The following is a 26,340-nucleotide window of genomic DNA, read 5'->3' on the forward strand; positions in this document are numbered from 1 at the left end:
AATAATATAATTTTAGAATCTACAAGTAAAGATATTTCATATGATACCCCATTTGGTATAGTTATCTAACATTGAAAATTGAAAATACTTGTATTTTTCACGCATTTTAATTTTTTTTCTGCGATGTAACCACAAATTCACGGTTTTCAGATTTATTCCTTTACTTGTACTCGGTGTATAAGACCTATCTACCTACCAAATTTCATGATTCTAGGTCAACGGGAAAGTACCCTGTGGGTTTTCTTGACAGACACGACAGACAGACAGACAACGAAGTGATCCTATAAGGGTACTTTTTTTCTTTTTGAGGTTAGGAACCCTAAAAAGCGATGACAAGGTCTATATCCGAATAAAGAGATATTGGGGCCGATTCTCTTTTACACAATCTCTAAACTAATTTAAATTAACAGGTCTAAATCTAGTGCTATCCTTTTCCGCAAGCAACATTATGAAAGGGATAGATTTAGATGTGTCATTTAAGTTAAGTTTAGAGAATGTATACAACGGAATTAGCCACAATGTACTTGTTACATTTTATAAAGGTATCAATACTTTAAAGGGCTCTAAAACTACTTTTAAGTTCAGTATGATGAGTTTAGGTGATAGACGTTAAAATAACATAAAATATTCCCTAAGTCCAGCGGCGTCATCCCGTTGATTGATTACCTCATCTCGCCGAAAAAAAACGCTCTTTTAATAAACAAAACGATTTATAAAGTCAGAAATTATACTCCTCCTTCCATTCGAGATGATTTATTTTCTCTTATATTACACTAATGTTCTCACAAGCCCGTATAAAATGAAATGAACCTGAATAATGATAAACAAAATAAAAAATTCGATTCATTCTCTTTTTTAGAGAAAATCGACAAACAATTCCGCACGTTTCCTTCTTTAGAATTCCCGCTATAACAAATACCTAATACCTAATTAAAATTTCGAAATGGCTGCCAAGTAAGTCTATACTTATATTATAAATGCGAAATTGTGTCTGTCTGTTTGTGTCTGCTACCTTTTCACGGCCCATCCGTTCAACCGATTTTGACGAAATTTGGTACAGAGATAGCTTGCATCCTGGGGAAGGACATAGGCTACTTTTTACCCCGGAAAATTATAGATTTCCAACGGGATTTTTAAAAACCTAAACCCACGTGGATGAAGTCGCGAGCATCATCTAGTATAAAATAATAATTAAAGTGTTAAGAGTCTTTACTTACGAAAGAAGAGACTGGAAAAACGCAGGATATTCAAAAAATATTTATTTATTTATTTATTTGACTACTTAAAACTATCATTACAGGCTAACCTAATGCGATAGCTAAGTTAACTTAAATTATTTATATCAACTTATTACCTATTACATACTTTTTACTATTTACAACTGACTTAAACTTAAATAACCCTACTTTACTTTATTTAAAACCTAATATAGCATGGCAGCCCCAAAATTTGTATGACATACCTGGTTTTATCTAATTTGATAGAACTGAAATCTCACCGCGACATCGTCCGCGTGGATTTAAGATTTGAATCCCGTGGGAACTCGTTGATTTTCCGGGATAAAAAGTCTATGTCCTTCCCCTGGATGTAAACTAGCTTTGTACCAAATTTCATCAAAATCGGTTAAACTGCTGGTATGTGAAAAGCTAGCAGACAGACAGATACACTTTCGCATTTATAATATTAGTATGGATGATGAAATAGGATTTTATCATTTTTCAACTCCAACAAATCACAAAGTAGTTTTTCATTATGTTTACTTTCAAGAGTTTGTTTTTACAAAGTTCTTGAATCCAAAGTCACTCTCACTTCACAAAGCTTTCGCCCCTTGTAAACTCTTAACCAAATACATTTTATTGACAGCCTCTCTTTAAGTCCTAGTTTGTTTAGGCGTTAGGTATTAAACATCCCCCTCAAGGGACAAAGTGAGAAAGCAAACAACGAGTTGCCAAATATTGTAAATCTTGCTTAGAGCGTGTGCACTCCGAAAGCTCATGAATAAACTGTACCTAAACGACTGAGTAGCAATATTTGCTCTAAATGTTAAGTGAGAGTTGAACTCTCTCCCATATCTCAAACAATTATACAACTATTTTAATTTAGATATAATATTTCTGACGACCTCCCTGGCGCAGTGGTGAGCGCTGTGGTCTTAATAGTGGGAGGTCCCGGGTTCGATTCCTGGCAGGGGTTTGGAATTTTATAATTTCTAAATTTCTGGTCTGGTCTGGTGGGAGGCTTCGGCCGTGGCTAGTTACCACCCTACCGGCAAAGCCGTGCCGCCAAGCGATTTAGCGTTCCGGTACGATGCCGTGTAGAAACCAAAGGGGTATGGGTTTTATAAAAACTGCCATACCCCTTCCAGGTTAGCCCGCTATCATCTTAGATTTCATCATCATCACGTCTTACCACCAGGTGAGATTGCAGTCAAGGGCTAACTTGTATCTGAATAAAAAAAAAAAAAAAGATAACAGGTACAAGGTAGGCAGCTTTTGGGAAATTGAGTCAAGTCTTCTGATCGTCAATTCCTCAGTGCCTGAAGACGAAAGTCTTTAACCAGTGTGTTCTTCCCGTCCTCACCTATGGTGCTGAACCGTGGACACTAACAAACGGCCTTGTCCACAAATTCAAAGTCGCTCAGCGAGCTATGGAGAGGGCTATGTTAGGAGTTTCCTTGAGAGATAAGATCCGAAATGAGGAGATCCGCAGGAGAACCAAGGTCACTGACATAGCCCAAACTATTAGCAAGCTGAAGTGGCAGTGGGCAGGTCATGCCTGTCGTAGAAGCGATGGCCGTTGGAGCCGGAAAGTCCTTGAGTGGAGACCGCGTAGTGTGGGACGCCCTCTAGCACGATGGACCGACGATATAAAGAGGCTTGCGGGAAGTGGCTGGATGAGGAAGGCTGAGGACCGGGTGTGGTGGCGCTCTTTAGGGAAGGCCTATGTCCAACACTGGACGTCCACAGGCTGATGATGATGATGATGATGATGATGATGAACAGGTACAATACCTACTACGATTAATTTTACGCTTTTACTTTTCGATATTTCGTCGTCGAAAAGAACAAGAAAGAGGGTTCGCTACTGCACATGACAGCTCGAACTTAATTTCTAGTAGCACCGCAGTCCCGTCGTGACCACGACTCGTGCAATTCGATTGTAACATCGACAAAACAGATTGAAACATCGACAAATAAAATCATCGAATTAATCGTGGTGGGTACCCGTTATCTACATTAAAATATGTCGTTAAACCACGAAATAAGCTTAAAATCATTAATTATAAAACTTCTGTGTACAAGATCATCATTATCAACCCATCACCGGCCTACTACTGGCCACAGGTCTCTTCTCAGAGTGAAAAAGGTTTTGGCTCTTGTTCTGTTATGCTGGCCCAGTTTTTTTTCATTTCTTTCGGCAGCAAACGCCCTGATATTTCAGGGCCCTTGAGTGTCGGTAGTTTTTTTTTAATATTTGAAAGTGTATTTAATCTTTGCAACGTGAGTTTTGCACGCACTACACTTACTAAAATATTTTTCTGGCGGAGCTCTACCCTATAACATACTAAAATTAAGTTAAAAGCTAATGCACCTTAAAACGTGCTATTCGATCTATCATTCCCCATACCGTGCAAGGGATATGATGACGTCACAGTCCAAACAATGACTCGTGATTGGTCGAAACGCCGGCACGTGACCAGCACGCGCCATCTTTAGGCGCCAAATTAGATAGGGGTCCTTTATAACGGACAAAAAGGGAAATTTACATAATGCGCGAATAAAATGCACATGTTAATTGTGTGTAATCAAAGAATTTGCGACTATTACATGACCAATTTGGCATTTGTATGTGACCTGCAGGCTTGGTTGAGAGGTATTAGACGTAACTCGTTATTATCTAAAGGTTAAGTCGCACGTAGCGAGTTTGCTCGCTGCGATCTATTCGTTGCGAATAGGTCGCAGCGAGCCACTCGCTGCCTGTTTAAATGGATTAGCCGCAGAGAACACTATGGAGCTTCTAATACTCTTTTAAAAGAATTAGCTTAAGAGGAACCCACCGATTACAGAAATATTCTGTGCATATCGGAAGAAAAGTTACTTGAATGAAGAATATCTTGTGAATTCGCAGCGAGTTCCCTTGTCACACGGCTCGCGCGAGCGCTGCGATAGCAGCGAGTAGCGCGCTCGCGGCGATAATAATTGAACATGTTCAATTCCATTCGCAGCGATTCTACTCGCGGCGATTGCATTCGCAACGAGTATTCGCTCCGTGTGAGAGCTTTAAAAGTGAGAGTCGGACTCGCTCACCATCGTACAACATATAACACTTTGTACTTACTTTTTTTTTTTTTATGCATGGCGGCCATTTTGAAATTTAGCATCTTGAATTTTTTATTATTTGTTGCTAGGTATAGTGAAAATTTAAACTTTCTACCATACCGGTGCGGGCGAGCGTGGGTGACGTGCGGGTGTGCGGGGCGTCTCCCCGCCTCATACTCCGATTGCCATCTCAACCTGTCGCGAACTATAGGTGTTCATTTTGATGAAAAAGACATTCTTCACTTTGTCGCTCTTTCATTGTATGTCAATAAACTTGGTCGACAAAAAATCCAATTTCGTCGACAAATTCTAATTAAATTCACTATCTCTTTAATCCTCGCCCCCTGGTATTGAAAGCAAAGAATGTGAGTCATCTACACACCCCCCATGGATCAAACCTTGCATTATAACCCTACTTATAATACACAGTGGTGTTTAGGTGCCAACGTTGGAACATTTACCAAATGTATTGAAACCAATCTCTGAATATTGAATACACACATTGGTTTCTCATGTACATATCTGACTGACTAACTGATCAACGCACAGCTCAAACCAATGGACGGATCGGGCTGAAATTTGCCATGCAGATAGCTATTATAACGTACGCATCCGCTAAGAAAGGATTTTTGAAAATTCAACCCCTAAAGGGGTGAAATAGGGGTTTAAAATTTGTGTAGTCCACGCGGATAAAGTCGCGAGCATAAGCTAGTGGGCTATAAAATAAGTCTAGCTACTAAAGAGAAGCTTCAGTACGCGGCAGAAAGTAATTTACATCGACTTTTAGAAGGAGATAGCAGATTTGTAGAGCATTGTCTCTGTCGTTGAGACCGACAAAACGTCATACAGGTATGAGTAACAGAGACAACGCTCTACAAAGCAAAAATGTCATTCTAAATGCCGATGTACATTACTTTCTGCCACGTACTGAAAGTAGATACTTTAAAGAAATAAAGTTTTTGTAGTTGCATAACTATAAACTATCTATTGCAAAATTTAGGTCTTTACTTGTCTTTTCTGATAAAAATATTTTACTCAAGTAGAGATATTTTAATCAATAGGCCCATTCAAGATTTCAAAATCAAATTAGGTTAGACATAAGGTACCTACCTAGTTTAAGTTTTACCTGGTTTTAAGAAAGTGTCGTAAAACTAGGACAAAAAGTTTATCAAAGTAGCATAAAGGCTATACAAGTTTTAGGCCTATAGTACTTAAACAACTCTAATAAAGCTCAAAAAAAATGTTTTTCGTACTAGTCAGGCTGGCACCAATATTGCTACCAATATTGGCACCAACTTTCTACCCCAATATGTATAACTCTGTGCAAAACAAATCCCTTATTCCCTCAAGGATTATTCTATAAATAATTTAATAAACAATTATGTACGTTACCAACAGATTTGAACTAGTACTTCGTCGTAATCTACTTATTGTAATTTAATAACGCCGGCATATCTATGGGCATTGAGTTTTGTGGTGAAGAGGGATTAGAAACCGTATAAGACAGTGGGAATCGAAGCGTTTATTTTTAATACCAACCAAGATTATAACTCTAAACGCTTTTTAAAATATTAAATTTAATTTGAAGCATTTTTATTTTCATGCCTACAGAGAGCACTATTCTTCTTCTATAGAACCATGGAGTTTCTCTACGTGATCAAATCAGAAAGGAGGAGATCCTTAGAACAACCAGAATAACCGACATAGTTCAGTATGGGTTACGATTTGCGAAGATGAAGAACCAACAGACGTTGGTGTCCCAAGGTGCTGAAACTTAGCACCTGAAACACAACGTCAGCAGACTTCCCAGTATATTAGGCGACAGGTCAAGATCGGGGTGGGGACGCCCCGCACACCCGCACAAACCCCGCGCTAACCCGGTGCGGGATAGTGCAGGTCTTGCCGCCTGAACCCAGACGCTCCCTGCGATTCGTTTGATGTCGTCTATCCATCTATAGTACGCGACAGGTTGAGATGACCATCGAGGTGTGAGGTGGGGGAACGCCGGACGCCCTGCACACCAGCACGTCTTCAAACGCTGCGTCTTCCGGTGCGAGGGCGCCATTCCAGCGCCTTGGGACCCCAACGACTATCGGTTTTACGAACTATGTGCCCTGCCCATTGCCACTTCAGCTTCGCAACCCGTTGAGCTATGTCGGTTACTCTAATTCTCCTACGGATCTCCTCATTTCTGATTTGATCACGTAGAGAAACTTCAAGTCTAGCTTTCCCCATCGCCTGCTGCGTGACTCTGAGCTTTCTTATGAGGCCCATAGTTAGATGTCTCGAGTTTTATACTAATACCCTTGATTTCAACACAATAACAATAATTTATTCATTTAACCAACACCGAACGGAATCCTCTTTAAGTTGAATAGTGAATACCAAAGGTTTTAGTGGAGAGGACAGGAAAAACACTATTTACTAAGATCCGCGAGGGCTATAATCCCGAGGGAGAGTGTACTGTCAGCAAAAAAATTGCGGCCGTAAATAATGGTTCACTTTTACGAGCCACATTTATTATGCTGGCGGTGTATATTGACATGGAATCGTTATAATTTATGTATTCGTTTATGTCTGTCCAATGGGGAATGCCAGGTGGCCATAGTAGATTTGGCCCTTAGGTGCCCACACATGAAACTATATGGAATCAACAGTACATAATACAGCAATTAATTGCTAAAATATGGATTTAAAACAGAGAGGGTTTCAATGTTACAAATTACTTTTATTATTTACTAGCTGATGCGCGCGACTTCGTCCGCGTGGAATTAGGTTTTTTAAATATTCCGTGGGAACTCTTTGATTTCCGGGATAAAAACTCCTATGTCACTCTCCAGGTTCTTATCACCCATGCAAAAAATCACGTCGATCCGTTGCTCCGTTGCGACGTGATTGAAGGACAAACCAACACACAAACACACTTTCGCATTTTTAATATGATGAGTAGTGTATGTTTACTTTAAGTAAATTCGAAAACCATTTGGATAAATCGGATAAAAGTAGGATTTAATTAATAAATGTATAATATTATTCGAGACAGTCGTATTAAAATAAATCTCTGTCCGAACGGAATTTGTAAAATTCGGATGAAGCCTATACATCAGGGCGTAAACCTATAAATCCAGCGGGAGAACATGGAAACTGCATTATGCAAACGCCATAACCGCATACACCACGTAATGCATGAACTTTCAGGATTCCTGTCACGTGCATAAGTAATAGTTATCCTATTCTATGCACCCACTATGCTACGTATGCTAATTTTGGTATGATCGTGTTGTAATACTTGGTAAATATTTCAGACTAAACTACGCGTACTTACATAGGTTGGAGAACCGCATTCAATGTAAATTATGGATCGGTATTTTGGTAGCAAAATCTTTTTTAATTTTTTTATAACCAGTCACTTATAGACTTTCCACTTTACGCATACTTTTTAAATTAAAGTTGGCCAATGTAATAAGTAATAGTTATCCTATTGTATGCACCCACTATGCTACGTACCTATGCTAATTTTGGTATGATCATGTTGTAATACTTGGTAAATATTTCAGACTAAACTACGCGTAGGTACATAGTTTGGAAAACCGATGCGATGCAACTTATGTGTCGGTATTTCAATGTAAATTAAGTATCGGTATTTTGGTAACAGAATATTATTATTCTTTGTTTTTGCTAATACTAACCAGTCACTTTGACTTTTTCTACTTTTTACACATACTTTTGAAATTGAAGTTCGTCAATATGATAATTAATAATAGTAATTATCCTATTATATGCATCCACTCTGCTACGTATGCTAATTTTGGTATGATCGTGTTGTAATACTTGGTAAATATTTCAGACTAAACTACGCTTAGGTACATAGTTTGGAAAACCGATGCGATGCAACTTATGTGTCGGTATTTCAATGTAAATTAAGTATCGGTATTTTCGTAACAGAATATTATTATTTTTTGTTTTTGTTAATACTAACCAGTCACTTTGACTTTTTCTACTTTTTACACATACTTTTGAAATTGAAGTTCGTCAATATTATAAGTACCTAATAGTAATTATCCTATTCTATGTATCCACTCTGCTACGTATGCTAATTTTGGTATAATCATGGTGTAATACTTGGTAAATATTTCAGACTAAACTACGCATACTAAGCTTGGATAACCGATGTGATGCAACTTATGTGTCGGTATTTCAATGTGAATTATGTATCGGTATTTTGGTAACAGAATATTATTATCCTTTTTAATTTTTTTATAACCAGCCACTTTTAGCCTTTTTCTACTATTTACACATAGGTACTTTTTAAATTAAAGTTTGTCAATATAGTAAGTAATAGTTATCCTATTCTGTGCACCCACTAGTTCCCACGGGAATAGAATAGAATGTTTTTTTATTCATGTAAACTTTTTAAAAGTGCTTATGAATAGTCAGGTAGTTTTAATTTACCACTGGTTCGGAATGCCGTTCCTACCGAGAAGAACCAGCAAGAAACTCGGCAGTTGCTCTTTTTAATTCTTAATTTTTCAATTTACAATGTTATTATACCGTACTATACAAGCCATTGCAGCCCCTTGCATTGCTGGAGCGAGTCAAATCCAAGCTTTTTATCGTTTACATAGTCTGCGACTATATAATATGCTTTTTTTAGGAGCATACTTTTAACAAATTTTTTAAACTTGTGTAAAGGCAAGTCTAAAATTGCTTGTGGAATTTTATTATAAAATATTACACTCATTCCCACAAATGACTTTCCTACCTTCCAGAGGCGGAGCGCAAGAGTAGCTAGCTTATTTTTGTTTCTAGTTTGCCTATCATGGAGATATTTTTAGAAACCTACTTCCACGCGGACGAAGTCGCGGGCATCAGCTAGTACTTGGTAAATATTTCAGACTATCTATGCCTACATAATGTAGTTTGGAAAACCGATGCGATGCAACTTATGTATCGGTATTTCGCTGTTTATGTATCGGTATTTCGCTGTTTATGTATCGGTATTTCGCTGTTTATGTATCGGTATTTTGGTAATCTTCTTGTCCAAAATTCCTCAGTGTTTGAAGACCAAAGTCTTCGAACAGTGCGTGTTGCCAGTGATGACATATGGATCCGAGACATGGTCGCTAACTATGGGCCTCATAAGAAAGCTCAGAGTCACTCAGCGGGCGATGGAGAGAGCTATGCTTGGAGTTTCTCTACGTGGTCAAATAAGATCCGTATTATCCGATCCGTAGGAGAACTAGAGTAACCGACATAGCTCAACGGACTGCGAAGCTGAAATGGCAATGGGCAGGGCACATAGTTCTTAAAACCGATAGACGTTGGGGTCTCAAGGAGCAGGGAGCCGCTGGATTCAGTCGGCGCAAGACCGTGGCATGTGGAAGTCCCTACAAGAGACCTATGTCCAGCAGTGGATGACGGACGTCTATCGGTTGATGATGATGATGTAAAGAACTTCGCGACTCTGAATCTTAGTAAGGTACTTAAAGTACAAAGAACACCCTTAGTTTAAAAAAAATATTAGAGCATGAAAATTGTATCCACATTTTCTGTTCATTTTCCGTCCAATTAATTTTTCGCCTCGTTTTGTTGACGCTACCGTATCCAAACTGTTTCTGGCTTAAGACCAAGCAAGTTTAGATAGTCGCAGCGCGCACGGTCCACTGCGCGTTTTTAACGAGTGTACCTACTGATCAACAGAGACAATACCAGCTATCTAATTAAACTGGCGAATATTGTTTTTCTTTATAAAATGTTCGCAAATAACGAAAATGTTTACTTTATCACGATTGTTATTACGGAATTTTATCAGCGAATTTTTTTACCTGTCTCGCGCTTTCAGTGATTTTATTACGTTTTATTTGATTTTCGTTAACTGTTCTGAAGCTATACCTTTGAGATCAATATGGAGAACCCTCAGGTATGCATGTGTGCTCACGATGTTTTCCTTCACCGTTAAAGGCATTACATACCTCCGAAAAGTTAGAGGTTATTTTCGGAGATCGAACCCTCGACCTTCTAAATAGGAGGTGGTTGTCTTAACCACTAGAAAAAAAAGAACTTTAATATATCCACTGGAACATTTGTCTGTTTCAGCAGATTATAGCAAACTAGCTTATGCTCGCGACTTCGTCCGCGTGGACTACACAAATTTCAAACGCCTATTTCACCCCCTTAGGGGTTGAATTTTCAGAAATCCTTTCTTAGCGGATCCTACTTCATAATGGCTACCTGCATGCCAAATTTCAGCCCGATCCATTCAGTAGTTTGAGGTGTGCGTTGATAGATCAGTCAGTCAGTCAGTCGTCAGTCACCTTTTCATTTTATATATTTACATTAAGCTTGTAGTTAGACGTACCTATAGTACGCGACAGGTCGAGATAGCAATCGGGGTATGAGGCGGGGGACGCGACGCCCCGCACTCGTAACCCGCATTGGGTTAGCGCGGGGGCTGTGCCTATGCGGGGCGGCCTCACCCCGTCTGCCATCTCGACCTGTCGCATACTATACCTACGTGCTAATAATCTTCAAAGGAAAAGACATATAGAGCAGCGCAAATTGGAAAATAGCTTATCAAGAAAATTAAAAAAATCTATAAAACAATATTCTGTGAAAACATTTTAGAATTGGGTCACTTTTACGCCGAGGGTTTCATATTATCGTGAGTGACTTTTTTTCAAAAGAACGGCATATTTAAAAATCATTCGCCTCAACTCTTCCATCTCACGCATGACGTCAAACGCCAATAAATCTCGGCATAGGGCAATACAGATAATAAAACTGTCGCCGACGTATCTGCTTAATGTGCTGCTGAGAGATATATTATGCGTTCTGCGTTAAATATTTTGTTATGGCAGAAATAACGGATTTCGAACGTCGTTGTTCACTATTTTAATCTGCCTGGGCCGATTTTCAATCGCTAAATAATATTTAACTTAACAATTTAATTGGACATTTTGAAATAGTAGTAGGTAGGTACTTAATAGAAATATTTTTATTCTGATAAAATTTCACAAGTACTTGCGGCAGTTTGTATTAGAAGTCTGTCAAAATGATCACACTGAAAATTTACAAGAATTTATTCTCATACTTGTTCAAATTCTTGTAAATTTTGTAAATAAAAGCTTTATTTCAGGAGGCTCTCATTCGAAATGGGGGGGGGGGATTTAAAGTGGAGACTGAATTCGATGCTTATGTCATAAACGGCTACATATTAGAAACTGAAACTTGTGTATAATTTCAGTTAGGTATATCCTGTATTTGAACATCAAAAACTAAAAATTAGAAAAAAAAGATAAACCCCAATTGCCATTTCGTTCTGTCGCGAACTATGCATCATGTATCGGGCTTTCGTTCTCTAATCCGGTGCGTGTATGTATTTAATACGATCAAATAATTCAACGCATAATAAACATTTCAATTGCTGTCAAGTATTGATTTCCACTGCCCGCGAGGCGTCAATGGTGCAAGAGTAAAGCTGAAAGCGGTTTATAGCGATTTAAGAGTAACTTGACTACTTTTATAGGTGCAGTGTGCAAAAAAACGAGGGTTCCGTACTACAGTCGTATTTTTTCAACATTTTATTTTATTTTTATTTTATTAGGAAAACCAACAGCTTACATAAATCTATTATAATCTTAAAATTAAGTAACTACAAGTTAATTAAAGGTTTTCACAATTAGATAGGTAGGTACTAAATTAAAAGTATAAAATGAACACAGTGACAGACTATACCTAGATATAATTATTACGTTATGCTAGCAAATAAATTTATTTAACTTTGGCGCACACTATTCACATTGCCATAAAATACGTCTATGCTGGATTCATTATAAATTAAGTTTAAATTGCGAGAAGCGCGAGCAATGAAGGAATTTAATCTGATGTTAGTTCTAGAAAATTTGCACGATAATTCAAAAACTATGGTGCATAGAAATAAATACAATCTGTTTTGGAATGCACAGATAAAGCCCTTTCATATGACACCCCACTTGATATAGTTATCTTACATCGAAAATTGAAAATACTAATTTTTAGTTCATGACCCCAGTTTAATTTTTTTTTGTGTGATGTAATCACAAATTCACGATTTTCAGATTTTTCTCCTAATGTCCTACCTGCCAAATTTCATGATTCTAAGTCAACGGGAAGTACCCTGTAGGTTTCTTGACAGACCGACAGACAGACGAAGTGATCCTATAAGGGTTCCGTTTTTCCTTTTGAGGTGTCATCTCGAGTGGTATTTGACGAGAAAGAAGAGAAAATATTGTAAGGATATTATGTAATTGGACAGAATCTTACAATATTGTTATAGAAGGAACTAATTGTCAGAGTGTCGTAACTTGTGGCACGCGTCAAAGCTACCCCACAAAACAACGCAAGGGTGGATTTGCAGAATTAAATAAAAAACACACCTAGCCGGACACAGAAATGGCGTCAGTTCTGTTTTCGGGACGTTTGCTAATGGTATTGTTATGGAAGCGTATTGTTATTGCTACACTTGGGGAAGCGACGACGTTTGATTCGATTACAATAGCCAAAAAAATAATGTCACTTTTTCTACCCATTTTCCTATTCTTTAGGAAATAATAACATGATTGTCAGCTTTCCATCACTACTATAATGGAAATGAAATAAATGACGGTTTCTGCGATGGTCAAGAAAAATCAGTATTCGGTTAACGATCATTGAAATAATTCTTCTTTTGATAGTCAAAATATATTGCTAAGTAGTTAGGAACCATTTGTTGGGTTTTAAATAGTCACTTCGGCAGTCTACCATATTTTCTTCAAATAGATTCTTTTTTAAAGACATATGACACATTATATGGCGAGTCCTTTCTGAAATGAGATGGTCACTCCCAAATACATTTTGTTGCCCCAAAAAAAAAAGTTTATATGTCACGATGAAACTTTTACCTTTGGGTTGGTTTTCCCGTGTAAATTGATAACAAATAGTATTTTTGACCTTAGGTAGTGGGGTTATTGCGTATTGAGTGCCCTAACATCTCACTAAAAATACCTACCTAAAAGGTTGTGTTAGTAAAAAAATCCCGCTAGTTCCTAGGTTTCTACCTACGTTTCTATTTATGTTTTTTGGTATTTTTTATTATAGTAACTTGAAACGACTCTGGGGCAACTTTGGGCTATCTCCTTTTACGCATACAATATCTAAGTGATCTAAGTAACCACGTGTTATTGTGTACGAATTTATCTTCACTTTTTAAAATACAACTCTATGAGTTTTATCTATCTGGAGTTTTAAACAATCTTTGATATTTAGGTACTTAATCGTACAGTAGGCAATAAATCTAAAAAAGATAAATCAATATTCGATATTACTAAAAGCACCCTTCTACAAACTACAAATGCAATTCATTATACAATATACATGATGCATGTGCTAACTGCTACCCAAAGTCAATAGAAGCGATTTTCGATCGCCAACGAACGAATGTCCCTTCACTTGGTTTGCACATGACTTAAGCGAAAATACCCCCATGTTTTATTTATAGTTTACATAAAATTGCTCTGTGAATTCAGCAAACGCTCATCGCAATAGCTACGAGTATAAGCTGAATTTACGATAGTCTCTTTAAAACTGTGTATTTTTGCGATTTTAGCCAATTATATCACCCAAAGGATTGTGATTACTCCATTGATAACATCGGTATTTTTTGTGATAACTTTTTAATAGGTCCAAGAGTCATGTATTTTTAGTGATAACTTTTTGTTTACAAAGACTCGAGTATATTTATTGCGCAGCAGATATTGTCTACTAGCAGTCCTATGAGATTGTACAATTACTGCTAACTGGTATTAGCGGTCAATCGGCCCGATTAGATGTTTAACCGATTTTGACGAAATTTGGTACAGAGATAGCTTGCATTCTGGGAAAGAACATAGACTACTTTTTATTCCGGAAAAACAAAGAGTTCCCACGGGATTTTTAAAATTTGAAACTCACGCGGATGAAGTCGCGGGTCGCCTAGTAATTAATAAATCAAATACTTGCTAAACCTTAAATTAAACCAATTAGAAAATCTGAAGTTTTGATCTTATTGTATTATTTCGCTGTTGATTTTCCTTCTTCTTCGTTCTTACCTTATCCCACGCTACGTGGGGTCGGCACAACATGTCTTCTTCTTCCACTCATTCCTGTCATTCGTCAATGTATTATCCACCTCTTTTTCACGCATATCCTCTTTCACGCAATCCATCCACCTTTTCTTTGGTCGTCCTCTCCTCTTTTTTCCTTCCACATGCATACTTATTTCCTATAGTAAATAAAATAAAATAATATAATATTAAAATAAAAATGAAAATCTAGACAGCATGTTTATAATCGTTACTATAACAAATTTAGTTGAACAGTTAAACAAATCCTAAACACAGCTAAGCAGGTAGGTACTTAATCATGTCCAGACAAAATCTAATTTACAAATGTTAATCCAATTCCACTTAAATACTAATTTATTAGCGCATTGATCACAAAAGCCGCCAGGGCAGAAGGCGGGCGGTAATGCAATTAAATGCGTTTGACACTAGTAATCTGCTAGTGACATCCATGATAGTCCGTGACGTTTTATTGGACGCGGAATACTTTGATCTTGCCGCTTCGCGTGTGTTATCGCCAATTAGGTGCGCCCGTGTTGTTTAGGGCTGTCGATTTCGATGGGGATTAAATATTTACGTCCCTTTGTGTGAATGTGAAAAACTATTAGATTTCGTGGGGAAAAATAACTGACAGGCATACGACGCACCCAGAAAAACTGACATAAAGCATGTTCTATCTTAATAGGTAGACTATACCATAACAATAGGTACGTGTTCGCGACAGGTCGATACTCGATATGCCGATAGGGGTATGAGGTGAGTCGTGGAGGGGCGCTGTGCGGGTGTGCGGGACGTCCCCACCCCAATTGCCATGTGGACCTGTCGCGAACTATAGGTATACATTTAGACATTAATATGAAGTAAACGATCGAACTGAAGTTTGGTAACTTATACCGATTTGGTCAACGTTGTTTATCCAGAATCATGCCAGGCAAGAAAATATGGCTACAGCCTATCTATTACCAAAATATGGTCACCCATCGAGTACTAACTTGGGTCACCGTTACTTGACCTGTGCAAATTTTCGATTTAAAAGCTAACCTATAGTACGCGGCAGGTCGAGATGGCAATAGGAGAGGGAACGTGCTGTATACCTGCACTGCCCCCGCACTAACCCGGTGAGGGCGAACGCGGGTGACGTTCGGGTGAGCGGAGCGTCCCCCCGCCTCATACCCCGATTACCATCTTGACCTGTCGCGGACTATACATCTTGAAGCTTTACCTAGTCCTTTTTCTTAGCTTTTACAGTCGAGTTAGATAGCTGCTGTATGACGATTGCAATCACCTCTGATTGGCTGACACTCTCTCACTATTGGCTGAAATGCAATATTGCAATAAGACTAACATAAAATCAGTCAATCACAGCAATTGATATTGTTGCTATGTGATTATCACAACCTTTTTTTTATTCAGATACAAGTTAGCCCTTGACTGCAATCTCACCTGGTGGTAAGTGACGATGCAGTCTAAGATGGAAGCGGGCTAACCTGGAAGGGGTATGGCAGTTTTTAATAAACCCAGCCCCTTTAGTTTCTACACGGCATCGTACCGGAACGCTAAATCGCTTGGCGGCACGGCTTTGCCGGTAGGGTGGTAACTAGCCACGGCCGAAGCCTCCCACCAGACCAGACCAGAAATTTAGAAATTATAAAATTCCAAATCCCTGCCAGGAATCGAACCCGGGACCTCCCACTTATAAGACCACAGCGCTTACCACTGCGCCAGGGAGATCGTCAAAACCTTCGTAATCTTCGTACTTTAGTAACTTAGGGCTGGGTACACTCAGCAAAGAGATACCTTATAGACTGTCACAAACTAATAAGATATTTTAAATCGAGTCTAGGGGAGGTCGGGGCAACGGGGCACAGTGATCGAGTAATCGAATATCTCGTATTGAAGCGGATATTGAATTTTCCCGCGCTTCCGGAAGTCGTGGCGGCTCCTTACGATTGGTCGACGAGGCGGCGCCGGTCTTTTTATCGTGTTTGTGTTAGTGTAAACAAACTATATTTTCTTTAACTGCCTCGCTTAGATGCTATTTGCTGATGTATGGAGTGGTAAATTATTTTCATAAATACCAGCTGCTTTTAACATGTTTGTTTGTTTGTAATCAGGTGTACAATTGGGATGAAAAAAAATATTTTTTTTCTACTATTTTAAGGAGTATGGTAAGTATAATATTATTATTGTCAAAGACTTTAAATTAATAGTGTCAGAAATATTTCCATTAATTTGTAGTTTAACTTTTTAACCGACTTCAAAAAAAGGAGGAGGTTATCAATTCGACTGTATGTTTTTGTATGTTTGTTACGCGATTACTCCGTCAACTATGATTCTTTGAAACAGTAGGTTTTTAACCAGGCATATCATATTTTAGTACGATGGGGCCACTAAAATTTGTGAAATAAAAAAATTTCAAAAAAAAAAAAAAAAACCGACTTCAATACCCACAACACAAAAAAAAAATTAATTTATTACCTAATATATTATGTATACAAGAGTTATTGTAGTTCTATAGTAATATTTTTTGGAGTCGGTGCCAATGTGGAGTCTTAAAACACTATGAAGAGTAGATAGACGGTTCATGCGGCTAATTGGCACCGGTTCCAAAAAATATTACTATAGAACTACAATAACTCTTGTATACATAATATATTGGGTAGTAAATTAAATTATTTTTTACTTTTTAGTGTTGGTAGTTATTGAAGTCGGTTTTTATTTTTGTTTGAAATTTTTTTGAGGTTGAATTTTCTAAAATCTTTTCTTAGCGGATGTTTATCTACGTCATAATAGAAAGGTATGCCAAATTTCAGCCCGATCCGTTCAGTAATTTGAGCTATGCGTTGATAGATTAGTCAGTAAGTCAGTCAGTCAGTCAGTCTGATTTTCATTTCATGTTTATAACTAGATAATCTAGGGATTTTATAGTAGGAAAAAAGTAAAAATGGTATAACTGTTATACAACTGTCTAAATCTAAACTACCTATAAACTAGCATATTGCATGAACACTTTTTACGATTAAGAGAGTGAAAAGTTTGCTGTTCAATCTATTTTTCGAAAAAAATACTTTAGTCTTATTACTTCCTACTAAATCCAATACTTAGTAAATATCATTAGGCCCTATACTTAGCAATCCTGATCCAATTTTCTTTAAGTTGTATATCCAAAAAAAATTAAATTTGCCTCAACCTATCCGCACTCTTTAACTCAAATTTTAATTACTTTTTTTTCTCATTACAAAATTGAAATTAGAAACCTAAAGATAAAACCGACACGTGCCTGATCGATCGTGATAGTGATTATCTCGTGATATACGCAGTGATGAATGATCATTGTGACGACGCACAATTTACCAGAGTGATTGCTGATAGTGATTATGAATGATTGCGTAACGCGTGATAGGTAACGCGTTAGGGAGATGAATTTGTTATAAGATTATCGGTATTAGTTGTAGGGATGCCATATGCGCCAATTGCGAAGGGAAATAATACAAATTCTACTCTTATACTAAAGGCTGACGCTGCGGAAACAATATGCGACAATGCGGCATGCTACATCGAATCGAAATATTAATTTTGCATGCGGCAGTCTATTTCGCATCAAGATATCGTAGTAATTATTTATTAGAATATTATATTACGCGTCTATCAACAATTGCTACTTTTTAAATGTTCAAGCATGTGGTCTGTGGCATGTCTAAATATCGCACTGTGTTTCTCTCTCGTACAGCAGCCTTAAGATTTAACTGGATAGTGGATAGTATCTCCATTCTCCATACAGGTGAATAAATTATCATAGATTATAAAGTAGGCTGACTAATTTTTAAACAGTTTTAGTTTCAGAATTAGCTTATTGTTGTACTACCTGCCCCTGGTGCATGCTGTAGCTTGCTTAGTTGAATGGAAAGTTGGGCTATCAGACTGTAAAACACGAAATATTCTTTTTTTTCTATAGTTTTATGTATAAGATCTTTCTAAAGAGTTGCAATGTCACCCCGCTTTTTTCTTTTTCCAAACAGCTAGTCATGAATTCTAAACATTTATCAGACACGAAGTTTATGATGTTTTAAAACTACTCTTTTTACCTCCATGGAAGCTTTCCCTTGCGGCTTCCGCAAAGGTTTTTTGTAACGAACAAAATGGCACAGGGTCTTTTTAGGGTCTAACTATAGCACAATGGTACAGATTCTGAGCACAACAAAACTTTAGAGTATTCGCATCCTCTTCTTACGAACATAATATGAAATATTTACATGGTTAATTCTTAAAAGCTACACATGTCAACAAGATTACCGGGCACAATGTTACCAGCGCATCCTAACTGAGTTATGACGCTTAATGGCCAGGAGGGCAACAATTTCATCTGAAGATATAGTCTAAGAGACATCTCTTAAACATCATAATATATTCTGCGTAGAACTCAGATAATCTGCATATATTTGCAACTTTTATGGTAGTGTTTTTACCTACACTTCAAGGAAATTTCTAATTAATCAGTACCCTAATTATCAGTACCCTTATTATAAATGCAAAAGTGTATTTGTTTGTTGGTTTGTTCTTCAATCACGTCACAACGGTGCAGCGGATTGACGTAATTTTGTAGTAGTCTACTTTAAATAAATTTGCATGGATATAGATAAAGACCTGGAGAGTGACATAGGCTACTTTTTATCCCGGAAAATCAAAGAGTTCACACGGGATTTTCAAAAACATAAACCAACGCGGGCGAAGCCGCGGGCATCAGCTAATTTTAAATGCATATCAAAAATTGCGGAACCGGCAGGACTCGAACCTCCGTCTCCTGGAATGTCGATGCTCTGATGTACCTATTTAAAAAAAAATTAGAAATAGTTTGCAGGTACCATGTACCAGTCCATTACTTTCTTAACGATGGGGAAATCTTAGTTAAATACCTACCTGAATTCCGGAGATTCTCCTGATAACAACTCTTTAAGGTAGCAAGTACTCTGCTACGTCTGCTTGATAATAGTAAAATCTGTAGAGTCAATTCGCTTTTCTCGTCAAAAAAACAGTTGGAACAGACACGCGCAGTGAAATACAGACAACAAAGAAAATATTTTAGTATGAAATACGATGTCCCCAATGTCGCTTTTTATTTTAGTGTGCTTATGAATGATACCTTTTTCTGCGTGACATTGGCAATGTGCATTTTGCTACTACTGAAAGCCAAAAAATAAACTAAGAAAAAGAAGAATGATAACTTTACAAAAAATCCCTTAAGTCGCTAAAAATTGTGAAACGCTTATTGATGACATATAAACCAACACGCATTATATTCAACCTAGCTTTTACGCAGTATTCACAAAGCTCATGTTTTATTTTCATAAATAATAAAAAGCTATATTTTCATAAAACGCTAGAGATGAAATTCTATAAAGATTTATTTATTGTAATCTTGCCACTGTCTCTTTACCTGCACGTATATTCTCGTTTTAAGTGCCATCATAATTCTGGTACACGAAAGCGTCTAGTGATTATCTTTGTATAAGTATATCATAATAAAGTACCATAATATTATTTCAACATGGTTATGGTTATGGAGAACATATGCCATCGGTATGATAGTTGATTGTAGTGGATCGTAGTGCAGCGAGGAAGTTGGAACAATGAAGTAATTTATCATAATTATGATGATAAAAAGTTGTATCCATTTTCAACGTAGTTCCGTACTCTCGGAGTTTTTGTCGAGCTTACAATTAGTACTTATATAAATTTCATATTATCCACTGATTGGGTTATTAATGAAATTAATTACGGGATCCAATGCTTTCGTTAAAATATGTTCAAATATGTACCAGTCCGTATTTGAATGAGACATAAATCTCTTATTGATTTTCTCTTCTTTTGAAATAGGTTCCTCAAGTTAAGTTTAATATTAAGAACAGACGATTTTTCAATTTCCCTAGCCCGAAATCTAGCATCTCCCTTGATTGCTACCGTAAAGCCGAAGATTTTCAAATACCTAAATCGAGATACTTTCATGCATAAATCTCAAATTATAGAGCGTAATAATTATGTCAAAACCTGCGTCCCTTCTTCAAATAAAAAAAGATAATTCTGTCCGTAACATTGTCACAACCTCAAATATATCACCGTATAAGCAGTTTGGAGGCAAAAAATATTTTTCTCGACAAATAACATTGATTTACAAGCGTTTTCGCGACAAAAATAACGCTCTTTTTAATGGCGTATGTATCATGGCGGAAACTCTTGTAATAAAACTTGGATTTATATCTTCAAATGGATTTTTGAGACGTTAAGTGGATATGGTTTATATTTACGCAATCGCATATTAAGAAAGAAGCTAATAAATTATTTCCTAAACTGCTATAATAAGTTCCAAACAATTTAGTTATGAAATCAAAGAAGCCTAAAAATACATGTGCGTTATTAATAATAATAACCATTATTGCATATTTATTGAAAAGACAATTTTTTTATAACAAATTAATACAGAACTTTAAAAGCTAAGCCAAATAAATACAGCGGAAGCATTAAAATGTAAATTTTGGAAAATTTATACTAACATGGTTGACACCGGAGACCCTGGTCTTGTTCAATTTAGATAAGTTGGTGCCCATCCGTAGCCATTAATGCCAGTCCTTTTCAACAACGTCTATCCAAATGAAGGCTTTTAAAACGTTCACATAGAGTCAAAAGTTACACAAATCTTACAAAAGTTTGATCAAATATTTGGCACATCTAAGGACACATTTGCTTGGACTGTTTCATTCACTATCACAGCATCGTCTTTCTTAAGATTAGAATGAACACAATTTTCAAAAAGTCACTTTGTTATTGTTCGTAATGGAGTAGAGCTGAAAAAAAAGTTTGGAATTATCAATACTCGGTATGAATATTTGATTATGATAATATAAACAAAATAAAATATCAATAAAACTAAACAACACCGTAATGTCAATAATAAAATTAAAATCATAACTTGTGAGAAAACATCTCAATATTTAAGTGCGGAAGTGTATTGTGTAATCAACAGAGTAATGTCGTTAAATTGAGAACAGCAAATATGTTCATTCTACGTTTACGAAAGCGTCCCGAAAAGGGCAAAGCAGACGATCTTGCTTTCATTCAGGTCTGAGCCGCCTACGTAAACGTGGGCGAACAAGTAAATGAATCAATGCAATTGTATCAATGAACGCTGTTTGACTTTCAAATCAACTACTCTAACCGTTTCAATATCTTTATCTCTACTTTGATTATCTATTTTGTTAATTTAATCTACTCTACTTGGACTCTAATCAACTACATAACTCTACCAACACTAGTAATCAACTAGCTTTCTCTCATGATGATATTTTTCTATAGAAATTCCGTTTTTTACGAGAAAGTTATTATCATTTTGTACTACAGTAAAATGAATACCTTCACGTACAGATTCGATATTATCTGGAGGATTTATGTTAACCTCTGCAATAAATAAGGAAGAAACATGAATTACACCCTAATTAACATCACTATCTACAATCGATGGGGAGTCCAGTAAAACCAGTGAGTCATCAAGGTAACCGTTGCAATAGTTAACATTCATAGCTGTTGTTACATTTGAATTCTTCGTGCAATCGATAAAATAACTGACGAGGGTGCAACGGATTTTCGCAATCTAGTTTTTAAAAATGTAACAAAAATTCTAATGTAAATTTTAAGCGGGAGTTTTGCTAGCAGATCTTTTTAGTAATCAGTTGAACTTTTTAAATCTGTAATTAAGGATTACTACTAACTAACAATTTTATTTTAGAATAGCTGAACCTGATTTTCTACCTAAAATTTGTATTTTATTTTTGAATAATTTTGAATTTATTGAGTGCGTAAATATAATGACGTTAGTATTATGAATATTGTATGTTACTTAGGTCAAATAAAATTGATTTTTAATCTCAAAAAACATTGGTATTCTAAAACAGGAGTTAAGTTATGCATTATTGATGGAGCTAAATTAATAAGCAAGATACTAAAACGCTTTAGATTAACGTGACTAATTCAAAAATTCATTCTCCATTAATTTTACAAGCCACATGTAGCAGTGTAACAGTGGAGTGAATCTTATTTATAATGCGGTGCACTCGATCGATACTGATAGTTTTAAATGCGTTAAGCGAAGGGTTGTGGACCCCACAACTACAAATACACAGATTGATACGTAGATTAGTTATGTTACGAGCTTCATGTTTGAAAAGGCGGATTTTTAAATAGAATCTCATTCATTTTATTCCCATATAAACATTTTAAAAGAAACTAAATATTATTTGAATAAGGTATACGTATGCTGAATAGTAAAAAATCAACAGAAAGAGATTTTTGGTAACCGATTGAAGAACAATATTGAGGTTTATTAATTAACACCTACACTGTAATTTTTATTAAATCTGAACATAGTGAAGCTCTAATTATTTTTTTCATTTTAAAAGCTTTTTTGCAGTAGCTTTATAAAAGTGGATCTATATTTTTCTTTTAGTTCATATCTCTGATATCTTTGTTTAGTTAAGTTAGCCATAGAAGCAAAATTTTAACCAATTATTACATTCTGCAATAGTGGACAAAAGCAAATTGATTTATGTGTGCAATGACCGTAAGTCTGATCGAGTTTAATGTGTTCCGATTAAGCATTACGATCTCATTTGCCCAACGGCCACATTGAATCAGTTTCACCCTGGATTTAATTGTTCTACCAAACTCCCGATTTTCATTACCTACTCTATAAACGAACTAATTATCGTTTCAATTCATGCGGGGCACATTCATACGTGGGCGAGATAGTGTGAAATACAAACTAAAATTTGACTTAACTTTAACTTGATTTTTATAAATTAAAATCATACTGAATTCAATTATTCTACCAAACTCCTGATTTTCATTACCTACTCTATAAATTGTCTTATTATTATTTATAATAATGCACGAATTATATTCATACATAGTCAAGACAGTGTAAATTAAGAACTAAAATTACTAAACCTGATTTTTCTAAATGAAAATGGAACTACTACTAAAAATAAAAAGGAAATAAATACAAATACGGGTAAAGGAAAAGAAATTCACCTTGAAAAACTGATACAAAATAATTTTTATTCCTTATCGGTCCTTTTTCACGACGAAACACGTGATTTCTTTTTAATACTAAAAGCACGCAATATTATAAATCACCAAACATTTTTCGTACTCATTTCCGAAATACCGCATATAAACACTAGGTTCTTTGACCTTTTCAGTATAGTCAAGGTCTTTTGTATCACTAATGGGGATTGTGCTGTAGTTTCATGTAATTGTATGATTGTTTATTAGCGTCCCACACACGATCGAGCCAGCACAGTTCCGTCTCACACCGACACGTCCGCTCCGCACGGCTGCCGACCTCGCACTGGCTCGTCCAGCCCACTCTCACCCTTATTTTCGGCGCTCAGAGGGCGCAACTTATTTGGCCTCTTTGTTGTATCCCTAAGAGGGGTAAATTATTACGGTTTTGCGATAACATAATAGAACGGTGCACTAAATAATCGAAAGGATAACGCATTTTAGTGACCGTTGAAATATAGAATTTTCCTTAAACGCTCGTAATCGGTGGGCAGACCCGAAAGAAATAGTTGTTTAATTTTTGACAGGGTGTTAAGATAAAGAGGGTATGTAATATTTTTGGAAAAGACGAGATACCTAAAAGGTGAACTTACTTGAAATCCATTGTTGAAATCAGTAAAACATTTTCATTTTTCAGTGAGGCTCTACATAATTTCAAATCCCCGTGTATAATTTCAAATTTATAGTCATTTTCAATTTTTAAATCCATCTCTATAATATCTTTCTTCTTTACTTTTATTTAAATAGATTTTTAAATAGATTTCAACGCGATTTTTTGCCATAATTTACTATTTAGAATCTTTTAGGAAATGTGGTACTGAAATAGCTTGCATCCCGGGAACGGACGTTATTATATTATAGGCTACTTTTTGACTCGGAAAACCAAAGAGTTTTCGTATGATTTTCATAAAGACCCAAAGGGCTGAAATTTGGAATGCAGATAGCTTTTTATGACGTAAGCATCCAATAAGTAAGGATTTTTCGAAATTCCACCCCTATGTGGGCTAAAGGGGGGTTTGTTATGCGCGGGCAAAGTCGCGAGCATGAGCTAGTTGACTAATATAAATTAAAGCAGCAGCGGATCGATATCAGTTAACCGATATGGAAAATCAACTATAACAAAAGTATCAAGTCATTACAAAACTTTTATGAATGGACTTAATTACAACAAACAGCTGTGGACAAAATGCACCCAACGAAAATAGATCTAAGATAATTTTATTCCGAAGCTTAAACAAAACTAATTACAAAACGTGCACACGAAAATGTCTCTTGATTATTAGGTGATAAGTAATATTTTAGATTGACACAAATTGTGTACGTGTACATGACATTCATGATTGGTGTACACCAAGCGTGGGACCACCGCGTCGCATTTACACGAGGATTTGTTACATTTTGTCAAGAAACAAAATATAACTGTGACAAAACATAATAAATAACCTTACACTGTTCACTTGATATTAATATAGTAACTTCGAATACGATATGATAAAAATATAAACCTCTTCAGAAATAGCGTGCGCTCCCGTTATATGTAGGTATACACCTACCTAAGTCTATGGTGCGCCCCACGGTTTTGATTTTAAATCTTAAAAGTATTGTCATAGCTTTAACTATGTCGACATCACAGGAGACCGAAGAGCTGGCAGCTACCTCGGGCAAAGAATTAACCTAGCTATACAAAGGGGGAACGCTGCCAGTATCTTCGGAACCTTGCCTAAAGGGACTCCTTTTAATAATATATTTTAGTTATAATATATATATATTTTTTTAAGGAATTATTTTATACTTTATCTGTTTTAAAAACGTGGTTTTAAAACATACTTAAGTATGACATATTTGCTTTTTACTATATTTTTATAATTTTCATAATGTTTTACCTACAATTCAAGGGAATTTCTAAATAATTTTTAAATACATATCAAAAATTGCGGACCGGCAGAAATCGAACCCGCGTCTCTGCGTCACGATATGTTTTGGGATTGAATAACGAATATTTTTTGAAAACATTTTTGAATTGAATTTCGAATGTTTTTTGAATACAAATAATGTTTGTGATTGGTTGGTGTTTGAAAATATTTAACGCCCATTGGGATTTTTGTCTCTATCATTTGTATAAAACTACGTAAAAGAGAGAGCGCTATACTAACTTCTTTCCATGGATAGTTTTTTTTTAAACAAGTGTGACACATGAAACATACAAACAGACGGGGATATAAACTGGATGAAACATTGAGGGTTCCTTGTACTACGGAATCCTAGTGAAGCCACTTTCGCCCTGACGAGTTGAGAGTTCATATAGCCGTGTAGATCTAGTCAATTTAGGTATACATTTAGAGGCAGCATCCGTCAAGCATGCAAGATAAAACCCGGCCCGATCACCGGCCTCATTACGGAGGGCAGTAAACCCGGCGATCCATCAAACTGACTGCCTTCCTGACGAAAAAACAGCCTGATTTCGTGAGCGCTTCGACGTGGATGCTCGATTTGAATGAAGTGAGAGGAAGTAATGATATTACTGTGCCCCCATGTAATACCTAAGTACCTATAAGTAAGTAGTTTTCGGTAATGAGTTAATGGCATTATTACTTTTTTTTTTGGAAATTTCTCGTATTATCAAAAGAAAAATCATAAAGAGTATCCATAGTACGAACAGTTGAAAATGGTTTTGAAGTTTACGCGTGAATGTAGGTTTTTAAAAATCCCGTGGGAACTCTTTGATTTTCCGGGATCAAAATTAGCCTATGTCCTTCCTGTGCCAAATTTAATCAAAATCGGTTAAACGGGTGAGC

The 26,340-nt window shown here is 36.4% G+C and overlaps 1 protein-coding gene across 5 annotated transcripts in view; it reads right to left on the reverse strand.

Moving 5' to 3' along the window:
• Window positions 1-26,340, reverse strand: part of LOC117996763 (uncharacterized) — a 441,299-nt gene that overhangs the window by 209,140 nt on the left and 205,819 nt on the right. The window contains exon 1 of one of the 5 annotated variants that reach the window (XM_034984922.2): window positions 23,513-23,818. The exons of the other annotated variants lie outside the window; for them this stretch is intronic. The gene's annotated coding sequence lies outside the window, so the exon portion shown is untranslated. Of the gene's footprint in view, window positions 1-23,512; window positions 23,819-26,340 lie in introns of those variants that run through there. 5 annotated transcript variants of the gene reach the window in all.

The sequence above is a fragment of the Maniola hyperantus genome, chromosome 3 (genome assembly GCF_902806685.2).
Source record: "Maniola hyperantus chromosome 3, iAphHyp1.2, whole genome shotgun sequence".
Lineage (NCBI taxonomy): Eukaryota > Metazoa > Arthropoda > Insecta > Lepidoptera > Nymphalidae > Maniola > Maniola hyperantus.